The sequence below is a fragment of the Octopus sinensis genome, linkage group LG15, assembly GCF_006345805.1.
Source record: "Octopus sinensis linkage group LG15, ASM634580v1, whole genome shotgun sequence".
Lineage (NCBI taxonomy): Eukaryota > Metazoa > Mollusca > Cephalopoda > Octopoda > Octopodidae > Octopus > Octopus sinensis.
In genome coordinates, this window is record NC_043011.1 from 22,164,891 (window position 1) to 22,189,641 (window position 24,751).

Sequence of the window (24,751 nt, forward strand, 5' to 3'; positions counted from 1 at the left end):
TCCCCTCCACAGACACACGCAGTCTTTAAAAAAAAAAGGACGTATTAGATAATGCAGTTTAGTGCGTGCTATTCTTGAACATGACAAGGGAGGGTCATGGCTTGAATGTCTTTGATCATAACGTCTGCTATGCTAGAGAACGGCCGTCGTCCTCACCTGTCTCTAGAAAGATCACGTGAGTGTATGTAGCGCCAAAATGAAAATTAATCTCCCTTATTTTCTTTACAATTGTTGCAATATTTAACCACTGCGTTGCGCAGTCGACATGTTTTTATCCGTTACCATTGCTTTTTTTCTCTCTCTATCCGAGTATCTTATTTAAAATAATAATAAAAAGATACTATGCGTTTTTCTTCATTAGAGAAAAAAAAAAAATAACATTTTTCTTTTGAAAATGATTAACTATCTTGATTATTTACTTTATTTCATGCCTTATTTTTAGTGACTAAGCTATCTTTCACCTCTTTCTCTGCAAGTATTTTATTTAAAATAACAATAAAAAGATACTATGCATTTTTCTTCATGAGGGGGAAAAAATATTTTTCCTTCTAAAATGAAATAAGTTTTTTCGATTATTTACTTGATTTTATTCATTTTTTTTTTATAGTGAGGATAAACATCCTTCACCTCCTTTTCACTCATGTCTAATGAGCAGTTAGGAAATTTTTGAAATATATTGTTCTAGCATAATATCGAATGTATTCTTGAGCTGATTTCGCTTTATAAAATATATTATGAGTATTATAAAGTAACAGTTTTGAATAATAATAATAATAAAGGCAACCGTTGTTTATCTAATATAACAGAGAACACAAACCTGCGTAATTAGAAAACATATATTTAGAAATAAAAATGATTTTACGCTTTAATGTGAGGTGGGAAAAATTAAATTTTCTGCCAGAATCAATTAATATTACAAATGCTTAATTTTTATTTGAGTAGGCATCTGTTATTTCCAGTAAAAATTTAAGTCCATAACTATATAATATAGCTTATAAGTTATAAGATACAATAATGTTTGATAAAACTAACTATATGTTGATTACTAATGCAGTCCTGGCGGGAAAAAAATGGTGTGAAATCACAAGGTACGCAATTATATAAAATGTGATATAAGTGTGTTAACTGCAGCTTTAAGGTTATTGAAAAACATTTGCTATAGATGGAACTCAGTTTGAATCTCCCCCTACCCTCAATTCCATCACTATCCTAAATTCATGATATTCAACCCATATACGGTGCTATAGTAATAGTTCGTTTACACAACTATTGTAACGCTGAAGATAAAATTTATTGGACACTATTATTTCACTGATGGTTACCAATAATAAATTATTGAAAGATATTTACTTTTTATTTTAGTTTTTACTTTCTTTAACTCCTTAGGACGGGAAAAGCACATTGCTTATTTATTTAATTTTTTCATTATTTATTTTTTTTTGTATTTTCATCCACGTGTTTTGCTTACATGGGAGCTTTGGGATATATCACTGATTCTTAATATTAATTAATAACATAATTATCTCGATACTGAATTCTGATTACTGTTATATCGTAAATAGAATGAACACTGTTAATTTATGGACAGGCGAATCAAGTTTTAAAACTATGCTTTAAATACATTTTATTATTATCAATAGCAGTCGTCATCCTTGCTTACTGTAATTGTGCATATCTGACATGAAGATCGCCAATAATTCCGTAACTGGTTGCCATCAACTAGTATTAACAATTTACTTTATTATTCAGTTTTGTAAATTTACTTCAAATGGAATTCATATAAATTCGAAACCATCACATTGAGAAAAACTTGATTTTTAGTAAAATCTGCTAAGGTAGTTGGTACTGAGTACATGAACCTTTCGTGATAAATGACGAATAGGCCATGTTCTAACGTTCTATTGAAGAATGACTAGAGAAAAATACCCAAGGATACCTGCTTCATGAATAATTAATAGTAAAGTAGGCGCTAACATACTTTAATGCAGTGAGCTAAGAAAATATAATTAATTAAAATTACACAATGATGAGGTGGAAATAAATCATGGTTTTAATTACTATTTCTGTTGATGAAAGACGAAAGACAATTCAGGAATTTAATTTTAAAGAATTCAGTGAATTTGAACATATGGTGACAACTCTGCACATGTTTCGTTATTAGACCTCATCAGCAAATCAGTCTATTACTCTCGAATTTCAGGAGTAGACAAGGTACGATATTTTGGCTTATGAGAATTTAGTGGTATAATTTACTTAAAAGAATAAACTCGTAGGGGAAGAGCCATGAACTCATGCTGCATGAAACATTACAAATTATGTTAATGTATTTAATGCAAGTGTCAGAAGTATAAATATTTTTGTACGTGCTGTTGAAAAACTGATTGTGCTATGCTTATGTAGAGTATTGGAAATTTGACCAAAACAATTAAAATGATTTTATCAGCATTCTCTACTGTTTCATAAATTAGTTTAGCTACAAGCTATGATCAACCATAATAAACTGTACATACGATGTGAAGCTTCATCTTTGACGGCAAAAATAATTGGATGAATGTTACATATACAGAAGTGAAAACAGTCTTCTACAAAGGTTGTGCTATGGCTTATATACATAATATATACAGTAGAACCTTGGTTTTTGAACAACTCCTTCATGAATAAGTCATGCTTTATGTATGTATATATATATATATATATATATATATATATGTATGTATGTATAAAGCATGATTTATTCATGATCAGAGTTGTTCAAAAACCGAGGTACTACTGTGTATGTATATATATATATATATATATTACATATATATGTGTATGTATAAACGTACTTAGTAAGTTGGCAAAGTAACTAACAGAACATGGCATATATGTATGCATCTGTAAAATGCAAGTGGGTTTGCATGATGTGTGCACGAACTCCAAGTAAATCTACAGTTTGTATGTTTTTTTTTGTGCAAGTGAGTCTGTAAAATGTTCTGTGTATTCAATTGGTTTTGCAATCCTAGTTGCTACTATGCATTCTCACTGAGTAACTAAGTTGGGAAGTGAAATAGTCTGTTGTAGAGTTCTGCAGTGATAAAACTAGTTACAAAAGGTGATGAACTTGCTAATGATTTGAAGTTCACAAGTGTTCTAAGGTCATAAGTACTCCCTGTTAGAGTGGTATAACTGTTGAGCTGGTCACTGTTCTACATGACAGATTTCAGAAATCAGTTTTGGTAGTTGATGATATAGGCTCATTTGATACCAGTTGATTGTTCTGAAAAGTGATCGATATAAGAAACTTGCTGCTGCTGGTCTTTATACAGTAGGCATATTAGTGACTGAACTAGAAAATAGTGAGGTAATTTGATACTGACTCTAGTTGTTCTGGAGGTAGACTTAATTGGTGACAAAATCAAACTAAATCTGGATTTACATCATATCAGTGTATGCTACAAATATACTTTTGTGAGGTATTCACTATAGTTTCTAATAGCTTCTAAAAGTTGAGTAAAATCTTTATTCAATAGTTTTAGGGGGTCTTTTCCAAATAATATAATCCTTTACAATATTAATTGCACCACTTAGTGAAAATTGTCATCCATATTTTATGGGTTGTTGTATGAAAATTAGACTCCCATTTGAAAAGGAAATTCAATTCAAGAAGACTACAGTTTTACCTCTTATAAATGAGCAGATTTTTCTTCAAAGAGAAATATTGTCACTTTAAAGTGAGATTGATGACTGCAAGAGGATACTTTGTCAATTCAGTGGAAGAAGTTTTGAAAAGTGAAATGTACTCAGTTTGAAATCATCAATCTCATTTTAAAGTGATGTGAAGCTTCATCTTTGACGGCAAAAATAATTGGATGAATGTTACATATACAGAAGTGAAAACAGTCTTCTACAAAGGTTGTGCTATGGCTTATATACATAATATATACAGTAGAACCTTGGTTTTTGAACAACTCCTTCATGAATAAGTCATGCTTTATGTATATAATATATATATATATATATATTATATATATATATATGTATGTATGTATAAAGCATGATTTATTCATGATCAGAGTTGTTCAAAAACCGAGGTACTACTGTGTATGTATATATATATATATATATATTACATATATATGTGTATGTATAAACGTACTTAGTAAGTTGGCAAAGTAACTAACAGAACATGGCATATATGTATGCATCTGTAAAATGCAAGTGGGTTTGCATGATGTGTGCACGAACTCCAAGTAAATCTACAGTTTGTATGTTTTTTTTTGTGCAAGTGAGTCTGTAAAATGTTCTGTGTATTCAATTGGTTTTGCAATCCTAGTTGCTACTATGCATTCTCACTGAGTAACTAAGTTGGGAAGTGAAATAGTCTGTTGTAGAGTTCTGCAGTGATAAAACTAGTTACAAAAGGTGATGAACTTGCTAATGATTTGAAGTTCACAAGTGTTCTAAGGTCATAAGTACTCCCTGTTAGAGTGGTATAACTGTTGAGCTGGTCACTGTTCTACATGACAGATTTCAGAAATCAGTTTTGGTAGTTGATGATATAGGCTCATTTGATACCAGTTGATTGTTCTGAAAAGTGATCGATATAAGAAACTTGCTGCTGCTGGTCTTTATACAGTAGGCATATTAGTGACTGAACTAGAAAATAGTGAGGTAATTTGATACTGACTCTAGTTGTTCTGGAGGTAGACTTAATTGGTGACAAAATCAAACTAAATCTGGATTTACATCATATCAGTGTATGCTACAAATATACTTTTGTGAGGTATTCACTATAGTTTCTAATAGCTTCTAAAAGTTGAGTAAAATCTTTATTCAATAGTTTTAGGGGGTCTTTTCCAAATAATATAATCCTTTACAATATTAATTGCACCACTTAGTGAAAATTGTCATCCATATTTTATGGGTTGTTGTATGAAAATTAGACTCCCATTTGGAAAGGAAATTCAATTCAAGAAGACTACAGTTTTACCTCTTATAAATGAGCAGATTTTTCTTCAAAGAGAAATATTGTCACTTTAAAGTGAGATTGATGACTGCAAGAGGATACTTTGTCAATTCAGTGGAAGAAGTTTTGAAAAGTGAAATGTACTCAGTTTGAAATCATCAATCTCATTTTAAAGTGATGTATTCCTTTAGAATTAGTTCTCTTAATGATAAACCACAAGCTGGAAGACCAAATGATACAGTCGTGATGTCTAGGAATGTTACAGAAAGCCCATAAATTTCAGTGAAATGGGTATTATTGCAAGTTTGTAAATGGGGGTTGGGAATGTACATCTGATGTAGTTTCCTGTCTTGTTGTTATTAATCCTTTAGCATTCAGATTATCTGTCAAAAATGTAATGCTTAAATACTCACACTGCTTTTAATTAATCTGGCCTGATCTTCCAGTTTCAATGTTTTTATGATGTGATTATTAATTTTTAAAATGACATTGTAGGATAGATGTGAGAGGCTGGATCTAGCCAGTTTGAACATTTGGGTTAGATATGTCAGTTCAAATGCTAAAGGGTTAAACTAATCTTTTCAGTTTTGAGTTCAAATTTGACCTTATATCCTTTTGGGATATGTAAAATAAGTTCCAGGCTCCAGTTATATGTATTAAATCAGCTATATAACTCCTCTAAATCTCTCTTTTTTTTTCAATGTGGTAGAGTCAAAATAGGATGGGTAGTACTTATGACCTTTTTCAGGACCTGAGATTAATGGGTGTATGTTATTTTTGCTATGGAGAGCTGACTTGAATACTTGAAGATAAGTAGGCTCCAGAAAAGGTACCAAGGGCTAGATGATGGTGTTAAACTGGATGATCGGTCTTGTTTATCTCCCCAGAACAGAAATGGTTCCTCCAGTGTTCTTCCATAGTTTCTGTCTGCTGTACTACATGATAACATCATCATCATCATTTAACACCCACTTTTCTATGCTTGCATGGGTTGGACGGAGCTTATTAAGGCAAATTTTCTACAACCCAATGCCCTTCCTGTTCCAAGCAAGGTAATATTTCCCTGTGACCAGACATACTTTTGCAGGATATTGGAAATGAAGGACCCTACTTGTATGACACTAACAATCATTTGCATCTGTTATACAATGTCATGGTGACGAGACACAAACACACACACATATACGAAGGACTTCTTTCAGTTTCCCTTTACAAGGCTTAGGTGAACCCAGAACTACATGGCTGGAAATCCAAAATCAAAATTTTTGCCACAAAGCTATGCTAGCACTTGTATTTATATATACTGTAGTCCAATATGGTATTTGAGAGTGAAATACTGTCAGTGCACCAGTAATTTATTCATTGAACTCCCTACTGATAATATACATATAACAATATGATGAATATGCAGACTAACATATATATACCAGTTGATTTCCCCAATTAATTTAATCCCTAAGTAACAGGAAATTTAAAGGCAGTATCCCGTATACAGTTAAAGTGTGCTTAGTTACTGAGAAAATCCCAACATAGAATTTGATATTAGCAAAGCTGATTCCTCTTTATCTGTCCTTGAAGATGTATATAAAGGCAAAGTGGTTATATCTGGCTTTATATATTAAAAAAAAAAAATCTATAGATACATTCTTTAGAATAGTATAGCACTGAAGCAAAACAAGAATTAATGAAATTTCACTGATGAGACTTTGGTCAACCCAAGTTTATAGTTGCACATTACCATGTAGTTGGAAGTAAATTTCTTAATCACGGAGTCATACCTGGACCTATCTCTTTGTGACTGAGAAATCTATATTAATGCAATTGGAAGGCAGCAAGCTGGCAGAATTGTTAGTACATCAGGAAAAATGCCTAGCAGCATTTCTGTCTACATTCATCATCATCATTTAACGTCTGTTGTCCATGCTAGCATGGGTTGGACAATTTGACCAGGGCTGGTAAGTTGGAAGGCTGCACCAGACCCCAATTTGATTTGGCATGGTTTTTCTTAGGCTGGATGCCTTCCTAATGCCAACCACTCTGAGAGTGTAATGGGTGCTTTTACGTGCTAACAATTCTGCTAGTTCACTGCCTTAACGCAACTTTAAAATTAATATATATATATATAATATTTTCCATTCTTTTCTCCCTAGGAGGGCCTAGCCCATAAACTAAGAAAGCTTTAGAATTTGGTTGCAAGTTCCCTTTGTGAAATATATTCTGCTAATGGTATAGCTGTTTCACTGCAAAACAATTCACCACAAACTTTAAATCAGAGTAATAAAATATTGACATAACAAGTTCTCATTACAAATGAATGAAACTGATTAAAGCCATTTTAGTGTATAAATAGCAAATATTTGAAGACTAACCTTTCTTAAAAGTTCTTGTTATATTTCTTCTACCAGTATTATATATCGTTTATTCAGTTAACATCTGTTTTATATGCTGCATGCCTTAGACAGAAGAAAGCTGAGGCAGTTTTCTTCTGTCTAAGAAGAATGCACATCTGTTGCCAACCATTAGCTATTTTGTAAAGTAAGGATTATTTATCCCATAGGAAATCAAAAACACAGAGCTAGTAGATAATTCATTGTCAGAAAATATCAACAAACCCGACCAGTATTTCAGCATAGCTTTGTGACCATTCACATAGACAAACATGCGCACGCATGCATGAAACAGGCTTTTTTCAGAAATGTGTACTGATGGCACACTTTCATTTAGTGGTTCTGAGAAGAAAAAGGTATGAAAAGCTATTAATTGTAGAGAATGCATGGGAGTAAGAAGGTTTTTCTCAATGTGTACCTAGTGGTACTGGCTATTTTAGTAGTATGATAGATAAAGCAATTTCCAATTAAAGATATGGAGGCAGGGACAGCACCTAAACCATTAGAAGTCACTGCTGAGAGGCAGCATAAAATATGGTCAAGTTATCTATATAGCCAATCAGATTGTACAAAGGCTGACTGAAAAGTTCTTATGCTGACCAAGATATTCTCATGGAATAACATAGTTCTCTTTGCAGTCGACACATTTCTTCCATTGGTTTTGCAGTGCTTGGATTCCATTGTAAAGAAGCTTTCATTCTGTTGGTCAGAAGAGTTATCAGCAGATGTGATGTCCTCATCACTGATACTGGTTCTCAATCAAGTGATTTTTCATGTTGGGGGAACAGATGATTGCCAGATGGGGCCATTGAAATGTAGGATTTGTGTGCTGGAGCATTGTCTTGATGAAACGAAACCCCTTTTGTCAGTTTTCCTAGGTGTTTGGTCTTGATAGCCTTTCATAACTATCTCAGCAAATTGGCATAATACTCTCCATTGATGGTGTGGCCCTTTGAGAATAGTCAGTTAACACAATACCTTTTGTATTAAAAAAACTGAGACCATCACCCTCCCTGCAGATTGGCCTTCTTTGCAGCAGATGAGGAGGGATGTTTCTACTACATCAGTTGGCCCTTTTTCTTTGACTCAAAGCGATAAAATCAACACTCATCCTGAGTTAGGAAATGTTCAAGGAAACCAGCTGGATTTGCTTTAAACAATGTCAGATTTTGTCATGATGTTACCAGCCTGGGGCAGTATTTAACCAGGTGTCAGAAGGTAAACCTTCATCATGCCAAGTTCATTGTGCAGAATATTCTCAACTCTCATGAGATATGCTAATAACATTGACTGTTTGAATTACAGTCAATTACCTATCATCCACCACCATATGATGAATACAATCAGTGTTTTCCTCAGTGGTGGCAGTTGTTGGACATTCAGAACCTAGGTCATCTTCAAGATTCTGTTCCCCTCCAAATATTCATCTGCACACTTTTGCACTGTTGATAAAGCTGGAACATCATCCCCTAATGTAGCAACCATGTCAGTATGAATGTCCTTGGAGGCTAAACCTTTTTTCTGCTGGTACTTGATAATATCATGATGTCAAATTTTGTCCATTTTCAAGAGAAGTCACTACTAGTGATATTTGAAGTCTTCTTTGAAGAGTCAGATGTTAGTTTACCTGGAAAGAAACCACGCAGTTATCAAGACGAGTTGAAATGAATGCATGCAAGATTTCACAGATCTAGCATCACTCCTTCATATTTAGCCTATGGACTTTTTAGCCCACCCCAATACAGGATGGTATCATATTCAATGATTGGAGAAGCATGACCATAGTCAATTGGTGCAAAGGTAAAGACATGCCTTAGAGAAAGAGAGAGAGGGTTGGGGGTGGAGAGTAATTATAGTGGTATAAAATTACTGGACAAGGTCATGAAAATTACAAAAAGCTTTATAGCTTAATTAGTTAGGAAGAGAATTATTGTAAATGAGATACAATTCTGTTTCATGCTTAGATGAGATGTAGTTTGGTATTGTGCCAGAGGGAAGTACTACTGATGCTCCCTTCCTGTTGAGGTTACTGCAGCAGAAGTACTTAGCTAAAAGTAAATCACAGTACTTAGCATTTGTTGACATGGAGCAAAGCTTTGACAGGGTTCTTTGCTCTATGTTCTGGTGGTCATTGAGGAAGTTAGAAACAGATAAAATGGCTTGTGAAAGCCATATGAAAAGTGCTATCTGTGAGGTGAGAGTTTGCCCAGAGTTTATCAATGAATTTAGTTTACAAATGGGGAATCACCCTGGTAAAATCCTACCTGCATTCTAAATTCCCCAATTCATCACAGTCCTCCTGGCCCTAACAGAAATTTTCAGACCAGAGCCCATTGTAACTGCTATATGCTGATGACTTTGTTTTTAAAACTGAATCTTGAGTAGAATTAGAAAAGAAATTCTAGGTGTGGAAGCAAGACCTGGAATCAAAGTTAACTTAGCAAAGACCATGGTTTCAATAAGTAGAAAAACAGACAAGGCTCTACTTCCATCAGAGAGAAATTCCATACAGTGTACCTAGTACAAACAATGGATACATAAGCAGGGCAGTGCTATCATAGGCAGGTTAACAGCGCAAGTAGACTTTGTTTTTGGCCAATGTGCAGGAGCAATAACCATTGAGAAGATGGAAAATGGGTTTTTTTTTTTCAAATGCTCAGGAAGATCCCTAGGGGTGGTAGATAGCTTTTGGTACCAATTTAACTAAATCAGCAGTGGAGGAGGATATTAAAAGTATCATAGCTAGGGTAAGAAAAAGATACAGAAAGTTCAAAGAAATTTAACCCTTTAGCATTCAGATTATTTTGTCAAATGAAACGCTTATTTAGTCACTATTTCGAATTAATCATGCATTTAACTCATAGCTTTGAGATTTTGATGATGTGATTGTTAATTTCTAGAATGACATTGTAGGGTAGGTGTGAGAAGATGGATCTGGCCAGTGTCAACATAAAACAATGTTTTGGCCAGATATGACCAGTTTAAATGCTAAAGGGTTAATGTCTGTTGGTAACAAAAGAAAGGCAGATTGTATGATGTTTATGTATTGATTGCAATGCTACAAAGTAGAAAGACATGGGCTCCGAATGCAGAGGTCAGGTAAAGAATTTTAAAAATTAAGCTAGCATACACTGCTGTATGTTAAACTGTGTATGGAAGTTGAAGTACAAATATATTGAGGAAGGAATCATGGAGTGTGCAAGAGAAAATTACACTAATGTGAACATATGCACATGGATAAGGACAGCTGTATAAGGAAGTGTTGATCTCTTAATGTGGATGAAGCTAGTGGCAGAGAGAAACCCAGCAAAATATGACAATGAAAAGTAAGGGCTGAATCAGATTTTTGAGCCTCACAGAGATGACAAAAGATCAAGATGACTGGTGATATACAATGTTCGAGAAGATCTGTTCATCATTGACAGGGTTGCTAGTTTAGTCACTGATGGCCTGACCATATGACAAGTTGTACTGGATTTCATGTTACTAGTAGCACTAATAGTGACTTGACACACAAGAATTTTGGTTGAAAGCAATAATGGTTTGAACAAAAAAAATGGCATTACTAACACCTTGTATGCACAGGACTAAATATCTTTTATGTAAATATCAGCTTCCTTGACTTTTGTCCCAATTTGTAGAGAGAAAGAAATGGTTTTGAAATGTGTGTGTGTGTGTATGTATGCATAGGAGTGGCTGTGTGGTAAAAGAGCTTGCTTCCCAACTACATGGTTCTGGGTTCAGTCCCACTGTATGGCACCTTGAGCAAATGTCTTCTACTATAACCTCAGGCTGACCATAGCTTTGTGAGTGGATTTGGTGGATGGAAACTGAAAGCAACCTGATGCGTGTGTAATATATATATATATATATATATATATATATATATATTCATGTATGTGTCTGTGTTTGTCCCCCACCACTGCTTGACAACTGTTGTTGGTGTGTTTACATCCCCATAACTTAGTGGTTCACCAAAAACGACCACTAGAATAAGTGCCAGGTTTAAAAGAATGTACTGGGGTTAATTCATTCAACTAAAGTCCTTTAAGGCAGTGCCCTATCATGGCTGCAGTCTAATGACTGAAACACGTAAAAGAATGTCTGTGTGTGTATGTATATATATATATATTTCTATCATCTGTCTGGATGTTTTGTTGTCCCTTTTTGTATTACCTAGCTGTCCGGATGTTTTGCGTTCTTGTCCCATTTTGTATTTTATATATATACTCTTCTACTTGTTTCAGTCACTTGACTGAGGCCATGCTGGAGCACCGCCTTTAGTTGATCGAGCAAATCAACCCCAGGACTTATTCTTTGTAAGCCTAGTACTTATTCTATTGGTCTCTTTTGCTGAACCGCTAAGTTACGGGGACGTAAACACACGAGCATCAGTTGTCAAGCGATGTTGGGGGACAAACACAAACACACACACACACATATATATATATATATACGACGGGCTTCTTTCAGTTTCCGTCTGCCAAATCCACTCACAAGGCTTTGGTTGGCCCGAGGCTATAGTAGAAGACACTTGCCCAAAGTGCCATGCAGTGGGACTGAATCTGGAACGTTGTGGTTGGTAAGCAAGCTACTTACCACACAGCCACTCCTACGCCTATATATATATATATATAGTGGTGTATGTACACTTTGTTCTTTTATATGTTAGTACACATTTTTCAAAATCTTGTACAACTCTATTTCTACCAGCCCTTCCACGCTTATTCGTTCATTCCACTCTTCATTCTTTCGTTCCCCTTCTCTCACATTTCTTTGCTTTCTCTTCTTACTCACTTTCACTTCACTGTGTCCCTGTCATTTTTTCTCGCCCCCTCCTTAATTCTTCTGTCCCTCTGCTTCTACTTCTCTCCCTTCTCTTCCCACGTAACTGATCGGCCAAGCCTGCTCTTTCTTGCTTCATCTGACCATTGTCCGTGCAACATTGATATTCTTACCTGTGTTTGTGAAATTTTTCTATCTCTGCCATAAGGCTTCATTTCCTCATGCGCCAGCTTAATTCAATTCGTCCTTAGTCGGAAGACACCTGTTGTTATGTCCTGTTATTATTTTTATTGTATTTATATTTGTGTAACATTGTCCATTTTTTCCGTCCTTGTTTTTATATACATCGCTGCTTTCTTCCAAGCAATCTAATGTTCTTAGCTTAGTTTTTCCTTGGGGTTGGCCAGATTGGAGCAATCTCAAGAATAATCAGCCGAAATTGCGAGGATAATCTGGTGCTTGACTGAAGAAAGAAAACTTCGAATGACCCGTCCTTGTTTTCTTTGTATTGTCTATCTAGATGTTTTGTTGTCCCTTTTTGTATCACCTAGCTGCCCGGATGTTTTGCGTTCTTGTCTCAGTTTGTATTTTTCATATATGCATGCAGGCACATTGTTTTAAAAATTCATAAAAATATTTCTAATGCTATGCAATTTCACGAGGGAAGTTATAAGAGTTACCTGGCTTGTACAAAGTTTAACATGTTTGGAGTATTCTCGCAAGAGCCAGAAATAAAATGAAAAACATGAACTTAAGACAGCCATTTTTGCATGTGTTGTTTGGAAATATTTTAAAAGGAACAAAGATAACCATTTTTTTTCATATCTTTCTTTTTATATTGTAAAATATATTCAAACAACAACTATTTCAAAGAAAAGCAGGCTTGGATTACTGGCCAAATGATTGGAAACATGTAACTTGGAGTATTAGGATTAGGAGTCATTTAGTTATTTTAAAGGATAACCTATACATATGTATTGAGTTCTGTGAGTCATTGCTTCTTACTGAATCAGCAGTTATACACACTCACACACACACATGTAAGATTGGTGGTGTTAGGACGGGCATCAAGCTATAGAAACCATGCCAAAGCTGACATTGGAGCCTGATGTAACCCTGCAGCTTGCTGGATCCTGTCAAACCACTCTATCCATAGTAGCATTAGAAAACAAATGTAAAATAATAATTATGATGATGGTGGTGGTGGCAGCAGTGGTAGTGGAGCATGCATACAGAGTTTATTCTAGAAGACATGAATGGCATTCATGCTAATTCTACTTGTCTATTATTTTAAACATAATTCTGAAGCTGGATAATTCATGTGGGACATTAGTGGTGTATGTGTGTGAATCCAAATTTTGTTCAATAAACCAGATTGTTGATTATATCAGTTAAAAGAAAAACATAGAAAGAAAAGGAATCAAACTGGAAATTTGAAATTTACTAAATATTTATATTTAACATGAAAAAGAAGCAATGAATTCACTGTAAAAATGTCTAAGATAGTAAAATTCATTTCGGCAAGAAATAAGGTTCTGATCATCTGTTCACTACTGTTAAAATTATTCATCCAGATTTTAATTCACAAAATTATATACATCATGTGTGTATATATATATATATCTTGCTGAATTGAGTACTTTTTTGTTGATCCTACTAATAAAAGAACAGTGCACTATCATCATCATCTTCATTTAGCTGTTAAATGTTGTTATACATCTCTAGTCACAATGCGCTTTGCATCATTTTAGCTTTCAAATGATGCCACCTCATCGGCTTGGCAAGCAGGCCAACATTTGGCAGCTAGTCTGTTGTAGAGTTATCCATTTACAACTGAGTGGATTGGAGCAATGTGAAATGAAGTGTTTTGCTCAAGAATGCAACATGCCACATGGTCTGGGAATTGAATCTAGGATCTAGCAATCGTGAGTGCAACATCCTAACCACTAGGCCATGTGTCTTCATATATATATACATACATACATATTGTAAATGTAAATCAATTCAAAAGAAGGCTTTTGTTTACACTTTGTTTTGCTTGCCATCTAATCTGTCAATCATGGCTGCCAAACATTTAAGATGCATTATTTTATATTAGGTAAAAACAGCATCCATCAATGTCATTCAACACTACGCTGTATATTTGTACTCAATACAATACAAAATATGATATCTATATTTTTATCTACTATTTTGCTATTATAAAAAGGAATTAATGACAGAATGTTATAGTTCATAACATATATATATATATATCATCATCATCATCATTTAGCGTCTGCTTTCCATGCTAGCATGGGTTGGACGGTTCAACTGGGGTCTGTGAAGCCAGAAGGCTGCATCAGGCCCAGTCTGATCTGGCAGTGTTTCTACGGCTGGATGCCCTTCCTAACGCCAGCCACTCCGTGAGTGTAGTGGGTGCTTTTTACGTGCCAGATATATATATATATATATATATATATGTTGGTGCCATGTTAAAAGCACTCAGTACTCACTGTAAAGTGATTAATATTAGGAAGGGCATCCAGCTGTAGAAACCAAGCCAAATCAGACTGGAACCTAGTGTAGCACTTCAGCTTACCAGCTCTCATCAAACTGTTCAACCCATGCCAACATGGACAATGGACGTTAAAGGATGATGAGGATGATGATGATATATACTGAGCTTAGTTTCTATTTACCAAACTTACTTTTAAGTCACTGGTTGGCTTGAAACTGTGTGGCTGTAAAGAAAACTTCTCAGCCACAGAGCCATTCTTGCATCTATTCTAAACCACACAGTTGTGCCTGCTCCTATATTTTTCTTCAGTGTAAGATTTAGTTACCATACCCTGTTAATCAGTTGTAGGTATGATGAAATGTAACATTGGTGTGGGTGTTTATGCAGATACAACAAGTATTTGTGGTATAAGGTAGGCATATTTTCATACTTAGTTGTTGTTATTCTCATTTGTACTACAATAACTTGCTAATGTATACTACAATACTTCTTCCCCCAAAGTGTTTTTTCCTGCCATTCTCAGAGGATATACACATGTATCAAATATCTTGTATTCACTATACAGCCATGTATTTATGTTTCCAGATATCAGCCTGTTCCACTGCTCTACTTGTCATTGTGCCAATATTCAACTTACTTATCTAAAGCTGAAATGGGATATTAACGATACAATAACTGGTTAGCTATATGGATGAGTGCACACATCTGATATCACTTTTACTGTTCCTATACTTTGTTTACATCACACTGTAAGTGTTATTCATGAAGTGTTGCTGTAGAAATATGTGGAATTACCACTAATCTAGTTCTTCATAGTTACAACACATTTATAATTAAAAAAGATTGTTAGGCACAAGGATAAGTTTATTTAGCAAAAGCTTAGTTGCACGTGGTATCAAAATGGAAATACAAAAGTATTGCACTAAAAGTAGGACATGATAAGTTCATATAAAGCTTGAAGAATGACTATGGACACTGTATAAGCTATCCAATTGATGAAATTGATGCTGTTGATGTTCCGTTTGGATGCCTGTAAGTTGACTTCTGCAAGAAAAATAGAGTCCGGGAATAAATTCCAGAGTGATGCAGTTTTTGAAAGGAATTATTAGGGAAAAAACTGTTTAGTAAAGGATCTGGGAAGTGGGATGAGAGTAGGACAGATTGGTGTGTTTGCTAAGTCTGGGTAGAGTGGTTACTTTTGCTAGCTAGGTCAGAGAGCTGAAGTCATAGTGGTAATTGAGTGAGGAAGCTGAGAGGAGAACCATTGTATCTGAATTTGTAGTTGTAATGTGTTGGTGAGCAAATAAATCTCTGCTAGTTAGTTGGAATGGTCTTACTTTGGAAAGCTTTATATTTCTGTATGCAACAACACTATACAACAACAACATTTTTCAGTGATATTTTTAGAGTACTGTTTGTTGTTGGTTTTATATTAATTTTCACTGTACAGTGTGGTGATATATGTTGTAGCCAAATCAACCATACCAGTTTTACATCATAATGACAACATGAATGGAAAAAGCAATGAATTTGTGTTAACTTGTTTTGTAACATAAGAAAACCACTTTTGGATTTGATGTACAACAATATGCTGATGAAGATTAAGATTAAAAGTTTGAGTTGGATTGGTGATACATGAATTTGATCAGTACATTGTTGTCAGTTAATTTAATTTAATAGGATATAATGATGTTGACTTGTTAAATAGCACTAATATATATATATATATCATCATCATCATCGTTTAACGTCCGCTTTCCATGCTAGCATGGGTTGGACGGTTCAACTGGGGTCTGGGAAGCCAGAAGGCTGCACCAGGCCAGTCAGTGTTTCTACAGCTGGATGCCCTTCCTAACGCCAACCACTCCGTGAGTGTAGTGGGTGCTTTTTATGTGCCACTGACACAGGTGCCAGACGAGGCTGGCGAATGGCCACGCTCGGATGGTGTTTGGCTGTTTGCCAGCCTCGTCTGGCTCCTGTGTCGGTGGCACATAAAAAGCACCCATATATATATATAATGTAGATTATTGTTTTGTAATTGATTTATTAACAAGTGCATGCGTGGCTGTGTAGTTAAGAATTTTGCACCCCAACCATATGGTTTCGGGTTGTCCCACAGCATGGCACATTGGGCAAGTGTCTTCTACTATAGCCCTAGCCTTACCAAAGCCTTGCAAATGGATTGGTAAATGGAAACTGAAAGAAGCTTGTTGTGTGTGTGTGTCTGTGTTGCTGCTTCCTTGTCTTGACATCATGTGATAGTTGTAAATGAGTGTCACTGTCATGCAAGCAGTGTTCTTCATTTCCAATTTTCTATGAAAGCATGTTTGGCCATGGAGAAATATTACTTAACTGGGAAACAGGCAAGGACCTGTGACAAGAAGGGCATCTAATCATAGAAAATCTGCATCAACAAACTTCTTTTGTTTTTAGAAGTGTTGAATGTGTATATATATATATACACACAGACACACTCACACATCCACACACATACATACTTACGCGCATACTCACAGGCGCGCGCTTGCATACGCGCTGCATGCACCTCGCTCTTGGACCCGACGAGACCTCCCGCTCGTTCCTGGGACCGTCGCCTGTCGTTGGGTTCTCCCACGCCCGTCTCCGCGGGACCACTCTTCCATCTTCCCCTCAGCTGGAGTCCTTTTTCCTTAACCCCCCCCTTTTTTTTGTTACACACACCCACACATTACTTAAATATATACATTACTCTTACACACATTCAAATCTACTCGCCATTAATACTACCACGACACTGGACACACACACACACTACTACTCAACACACGCTGGCACGCTACATACGCCCCCACCCCTTCCCCTCCCTCCCTTCCTCCTTCCTTCATTTTCTTACTACTGACCACTGTCTGCTATGCCTACTACTGTCTCGCCCTACCTCACACGCCTACACACAGACGCACACACTAACACACATATATTTTTTGTTTTTTTATCTTGCCTCACATACACATACACACGCACACATACACACACATCTGTTGCGTTACCAACCCTGTCTCCACTCTTTTGGCTTTAAAAACCTACTTTGCTCTTGTTATCGTAAACTTCCGCCTTTCACCATGTGTACTTCGTAAACACCAGTCGTTTTTTTCTCCATCTCCTGTTGCCCGCTTTGGGATCTTTCTTTCCTCTCTCTTCCTTCTTTATGTTTCCGACGAAGAGCTCCGCTCGAAACGTCATACCTTCCTGCTTCCATATTTCCTGAGCGCCTATTAATAATAATACTGTAATTGTTCCACTGTTGTTGTATTTTTGTTTTCCCGTTTGGATTAAAATTATATATATATATATATATATATATATATATATATATGAAGGCAGTCTGCTCTGAAACAAAGCTTGACCACTTCAAGCACAAATATAGCATTAACTTCTTAAGCGAGAAAAGATTTGACTTTTGAGCCCGGAAACTCTCTTAAAAAAAACTTTCCACAAATATTGCAAATGTGTCTCAGTTCTGAAACTGTTATTTCATTGTACTTTTTGTGCATGTTTAGAAGTCTCCAGAAGATATACACATCTTTTGACAAAAATGACACTGAAGAGCATTTGCTTGCATAAAATGATGGTATTGGGGGTTAGTGTTGTTCTTTTAGACCAGAGAGAGGGGAGGGATATGTGTATACTATCAAAATGTGTCTGTGTAAGCGTTGAGAATAGAAGGAAGAGATGGAGGAAAATTTGAACGAAAGAAGAAAGTAGTATATAGAAGAGAAGAAAAGGCTGTATGTGAAGATTTGAAGTAAAGAGAATGAGAACAACTGATGAAAGACAAACAAAACAGAAGAAAATGCAGCAAGACTTGCAAAAAAAGTTATTTAAAGAAATCAGAAGTAATAAGCTCAGTCATTTTTGATGGGTACTATGCTAATAAATAAATAAGAACAGCCCATTTGAAAGATTAAGTTGTTCAATGATTTATTTATAGAAATGGAAGGAATGATGGCTGATATCCTTGTTTTAGGTGATGATGGTATTCATTTCTAAGCAAGAAACGTATCAATAATATTATCTTATAATGACTTTGGTTTGACCTAAATGTTAAAATTATGAATTTTATGTGTGTTGTACAAAATCTTCAGTGTTCAGGATAATGTTTGTTAAATTTGTTGTTTAGTCTCCATATCAACCCTGTTCTAGTATGAATAGAGATGAGATACAGTTGACATTTGTCAGCCAATGCAATAACAATAGAAGTGGAAAAATTGAGGTATTGCATACAACAGGCCAGGATTTAAAGATTTTCTGCAAGAGAAATTTTATCAATTTGAAAGGAAAAAATACTTGTTCTTAAAATTTCTAGAATACTAATAAACTAAATTCTAAAATATCGATTTAACATTTATAATTTTTTTAGGATCCTTGTTCTATCATAAAAGTTGATATCAATTGTATTAAGCTAAACCTAATTATAACATCTGAAACCTAAAATATTGTGCAGTAACTAAAGGAAAAAGGCTCTTTAGGTTTACAAGATTTTGGCATCTTCATTCATGAATTGTAATTAACAATATATAAGTAACTGATAATTGATGACTGGAGGTGATAATGACAAATTTGAGTAAGTTGGCAGAGTCATTAGTGCTTTAGATAGAATGCCATGTGATATTCATTCTGGTACTCTGCAAAATGAGTTCAAATCCTATCAAAGATAACTTGACTTTTAGGCACAGGTGTAACTGTGTGGTAAGAAGCTTACTTCCCAACCACATGGTTCTAGGTTCAGCCTCACTTGAGCTAACCAGTCTTGTGAGTGGATTTGGTAGATGGAAACTGAAAGAAGCCCATCAAATATATATGTGTGTGTGTGTATGTGTCTTTGTCCCCCACTACTGCTTAACAATTGGTGTGTTTACGCAGTATTTTAGTGGTTCAGCAAAGAGAACCAATAGAATACGTACCAGGCTTTAAAAAAAAAAAGTATTGTAGTCAATTCATTCAACTAAAACTTTTTCAAGGTGGTGCTCTAGAATGGCCACAAACTGAAACAAGCAAAAGATAAAAGATAATAATTACACATAAAATAAGATCTTTAAGGACATTTTTGAGCTTAGAGTACTTGATTTATTTTTATGCTTTATTAATTATTAATCATTGTAACTAATATTTTGAATTGTTAGTTGTTGCTACTACAGATATTATTGGATTATAGTTTTAGAGATCACTGATCTTTATATTACAGATTATGAATAAAATGTTTCCTTTCAGGTAAATAGGGTGTGTTTCAAAAAGTTTGATATCATTTGAGGAGCTTAGGTTCAGCTTAATACAATTTATATCAACTTTTATCATAGAACTAGAATCTTAAAAAAAAAAAGTATAAGTGTTAAAAACATATTTTAGAATTTAGTTTATTAGTATTCTAGAAATTTTAAGGATTATGATTGCAATTAATTTAAGCTAGTGAATAGTTAGATTAAATCATGGAAAATTAAACATTGAAGAGCTGATGAGCATCACCTAAAACGTATTCTGACCTGAAAACAGCATGTGAAATATGTATAGAGTAAAATATTGGATTCAAACAAGGATTGAGACAACTACCGTCACAGCATATTATCATTAAGCCCTATTGGGTATCTTAGACTATTTAAGATAGCATGACTATCTTACAACTCAAAATTAACTTAGAACCAAAAATTATCTAAAAGCTCTCAAGATTAAAATTTCTCTTGTAGAAAATCTTTAAATCTTGATCTTTTGATATCATTTGAGATGTAAATATCTAAGTAACTATATAATCTAGGCAAACGAAACTAAACTGGTTTAATGTTGTTCAGAATAAGATTTACTCATCAAAATTTGAATGAGAAATTCAAAAGTATATATATATAAAAAGCGATGAATAGCTTTGCGGAAATCACGGTACGCTTTGTTTTCTGACTTTATAATCATCTCATAATAATGACTTTTATTACTACCTCAGTCAATCTAAATGTATATATTTGTCTTTACCTGTCATAAAAAGCCTTTTTTCATTTACAATGTGCATTTTCGTTGATTTTTCATATTTTACCCTTACATTTCCACGTGTATTTTATATTTTCTTTTTGTAACATATCTCTACTATATATATATATATTCAAGTTTTAATCACATTAGCTTTATTGCAAACAGGTTTTGTTGTAAGATTCATTCATTCCACATAAGGAAAAAGATGACTTAAGAAATGTATGGTTGTAAAATTAACCCTTTTGTTAATATCTTTCTGTTGAAATGCACCACTTTCATTTCAAGTAATTTTGTTGTTAATAATCTGCACTTTGGAACATAAATTAACAGGAAATTGTAATGAATGACTTTAATTTAGATCACTTAATTTAAAACAGGAAGCTGGTATCATAGCACCAGAGGTGGTCTCAGGCAGGTTGGTTAATTCAAAGTTACATCTCATTAAAGCTCTTTAGTTACGTTGCCATGACACTTATGTTTAAAGGTATCTTAATGATACTTCTTTTTCCAGCTAAATGGCAGCAAAAAAAATGTATTGATTTAATGAGATTTAGCATGTTAACATCTCAAGAGTGTAATATATTTTTTCATCTTAAGGACTTATTTTGTTAAAAAACACCAACAAATAATACTGTGGAAGGTCATTAATTTTTAGGGTCCTTTTATGTGGATAGCAAAAACCTTAAAGGTAAGCTGAAAATAATCAAGTTTCTAATTTGATTTTGATTCCAAGTTGAAGGCTTTTCATGTAACTGAATTCTATAATGAGCTTGGAATTAGTTAACACTTCATACATTCCCTAACCTCTGTGTTTCTGTATAATAAATTGCCAGAAATTCATGAAATCAGGACCAAAGTGTAAAGCCAAAGAAAATATTTTATGGTATCCAGTTTGATGACAATTTTTAATTAAAATTAAAATCTTGCTATTGTAACTTAGAATGATAAAAAAAAAAAAACTATCAAAAAAATTCATAGAGTAGTAAAAATAGTTGTATCTCAAACAAAACTGCTTTCTCTAGTTTCAGTGCATCAGGTTATGGGTTCAAATCCTGCTGGAGTTAATTTTGTCTTTTATTTCTCTGTAAGTTTGTGACATTGTGTCAATATGATACCTCAGTTATTTTGTGTTAGAAAAGTTTACTTAACATTGTCCATCTCATTGGCATTTTTCTAGTTTTAGAAGAAATTCATAAAAACCATAAACTGTAATGTATAAGCCAAGACCGTTGATTAAAGTAGTTACTGGATAATACAAATTAAAATGACTGAAAATAGAGTGCTTTAGTCGTGTTAAAAGCTCTGAAAAGATTTTCTCAGATGTCAGAAATAATTTAAACAAAAATGTTATAGAAAATATTAGTGATTATTTTAAGACTTTTGCTTATACTTCAGAACAAGAGCAAAACTAATCTTGAGAGCTTTTGGATAAATTTTGGTTATAAGTTAGTTGTGAGTTGTTAGTCAATCATTCTAGTATGTATCAATAAAGCTTACTGATAATATGTTGTAACAGTAGTGGTTTCAGACCTTCTTTGGATTCAATATTTTACTCTTATACATAGTCTCTATTGATGAAATAAAACAGAAGATAACAATGAATTACTGAATTGATATTTCACATACTGTTTTCAGGTCAGAATATGTTTTAGGTGATGCTCATCAGCTCTTCAATGTTTAATTCTCCATGACTTAATCTAACTATTCACTGACTTAAATTAAGTGCATACATAATGGCTATATATCTATATATTGGGGAAGGAAGGTTCCATAGCAAGTATTGACAAGGACACAAATACAAGGAAGGTAATTGGTCCAGGAGGAATAGTAACTTAGATGCTTATAATACCTGGTGAAGTAGGGTACATGCTTGTTATTCACATTGCCAATATGGTAGTAACTCATATAACTAATCAGGAGAATGTCATATCCAGTGATTGGTGTATCAGTATCATTGTCAAATGTTACAAGGGCAAAAGAAGTGCTCCAGAGAGAGGTGATTCCATAGATATCAGATTGTTGGACCAGGTTATGAAAGTTATGGAAAGAATTGGAACACAATTAATTTGGAAGATAATTCACCTTGATGTCATGCAGTTCAGCTTTGAGGCAGGAGTAATTGATGTCATCTTCTTAGAGATACAACTGAAGAAGTACTTAGATACAAGCCACTATATCTAGTGACATGAAGGGTTTCTACAAAGTTCCACACTCTGTTATTTGGTGGTCATTAAGGAAACTAAGACAGATGAATGGCTTGTGAGGGTTGTACAAGCCATGTACAGAAATACAGTCAGCAAGGTGAGTCAACAATGACTTCAACAAGAATTAAGGATGTGATAGGGTTTCATAACCTTGGCCATAACAGAGGAGTTTAAGATTAGTTTTTCGTGGGAACTCCACTATGTTGATGACCTGATTCTTATAACTGAATCTGAAGATTTAGAGAAGAAATTCCATACATAAAAGCAAAACCTAGAATTAAGAGACCTCAAAATAAACTTAGCAATGACTAAGTTTTAGTAAATCAAGAAGAAATCAGGCTCTAATTGCTATCAGAGTAATCATTGTGTTCAATAAGTAGCAAAGAAAGAGGTAGAAATTCCATATGATGTGCAAGAGGTGTCGTATGATCACAGGCTGGTGATAATGAAGTTAGATTGTGTATGTGGAAGATTCACAGGAGTAATTAGTAGTAAGAATACAAGAAAAATAAATTCCTTTGAATACTCAGAAAGCTCATTATAAATAGTTGATAGTTTTCTTTACCTAGGTAACCTAAATAGCAGTGAAAGTGAGTGCTTCAAAAGTGTAATAGTAAAAGAATGGCATGGAGAAAGTTCAGAAAGATATTACCCATGTTGGTAGCAAAAGGTTTCTCTTTCAGAGTGAAGAGTGGATTGTATAGTACTTGTGTTTGAAGTGTGATGCTGCTTGGTAGTGAGACAATGAACCTTTTATGCACAGAATTTACAAACATTACAAAAGAAATGAAGCAAGCATACTTTGCATCCAGAAAAGTTTACCTGACTGATTGGCATTAATCACTCACAGGCATTCTCCATTCTCTAGTTCACAAACAAGCTGTCTCTTCTCTCTAACTGGCCTGATGTTTAATAATGATCCATGGTCTTAATAGTCTTTCTGACAAATATGTCTTTCCTAATGGTGAGGCATAAAAGAAATGAAGTTTCAGATTTACCTCTATGAAAACTTATCTTCATACTATGATATCTTGACCTTAAATGATACATATGAAAGGAATCATAAACTGTAGGTAGATTAACTTTGCTTTTCTATTAGTTAGTTAGTGGAAGTCAGATAGATCTCATTAACATTGTAGGCCCTCTTAGACATACAATTGATGCAGTTGATATTCATTTGGAAAATTTGCTGATTGATGTCTGAGGAAAAAACATAGATGGAGAATGAGTTTTAAAAAGCTGCAATTTATTAGTTAGGAATAAATGGGCAAACTATTTAGTTCAGGATACATCAGAGGATGGTGGAGAATAATGCTGTAAAGGTAATGAGAGCAGGAGAAAGGATTGTCTTTGGTAGCCAGGATAAAAGGCTTGGCAGCTTGTTACTTCTGAAAGCAAAGGCCATAGTAGTAGTTGTAGAAGAGATGGTGAGAAAATACAATTTGAGAGATAGTGGTGAATACCAATCAATTAAATAGACTTCTTTTGAATGCATGCAATCTAGAATTTTTGTGTGAATAACACCAGCATTGTCCCATGTGCATATGAAATATCCCAATATGGGTCTCATTAGAATTATGTTGAGTCTTTAAGGAATACAAACTGGAGCATAAAGCCTAGTTTTGGGATGCAATATCAGAAATGCTATGCGGTCAACATAAGAGATTATGAGTCCTGACACTTTTAGTGAATATAAATTGTTTCTACTCATGTGTAAGGAGATGGGGTTCATAACTGTTGCCTTGATATGTGTAACAATTGATTCTTGGCTCTTTGTTGTCATGTTCCTGTTGGAAGATGTTTTCAAGTTCATGGAAGAAGTGTAAAACTAGCATAAATTACAGATTATGTATAGATGATGCTTGTGTGAAGAAGTTTAGAAAGAGTGATGTCAAATGCATAGGGGAAGATGGTGTGTTGTTAAACATCAAAATGG

General features: G+C 34.4%; 1 protein-coding gene and 1 long non-coding RNA gene across 2 annotated transcripts in view; one reads left to right on the forward strand and one right to left on the reverse strand.

Annotated features, from left to right (window-relative positions):
* The window catches only part of LOC115219923 (acidic leucine-rich nuclear phosphoprotein 32 family member A), a 44,024-nt gene that overhangs the window by 527 nt on the left and 18,746 nt on the right, over positions 1 to 24,751 (forward strand). The window lies entirely within an intron of this gene.
* Positions 699 to 24,456, reverse strand: LOC118766234. Its single transcript, XR_005002138.1, has 3 exons — positions 22,966 to 24,456; positions 10,919 to 10,922; positions 699 to 709 (listed from the first exon to the last, which is right to left on the reverse strand). It is a non-coding gene; the product is annotated as an uncharacterized LOC118766234 (long non-coding RNA).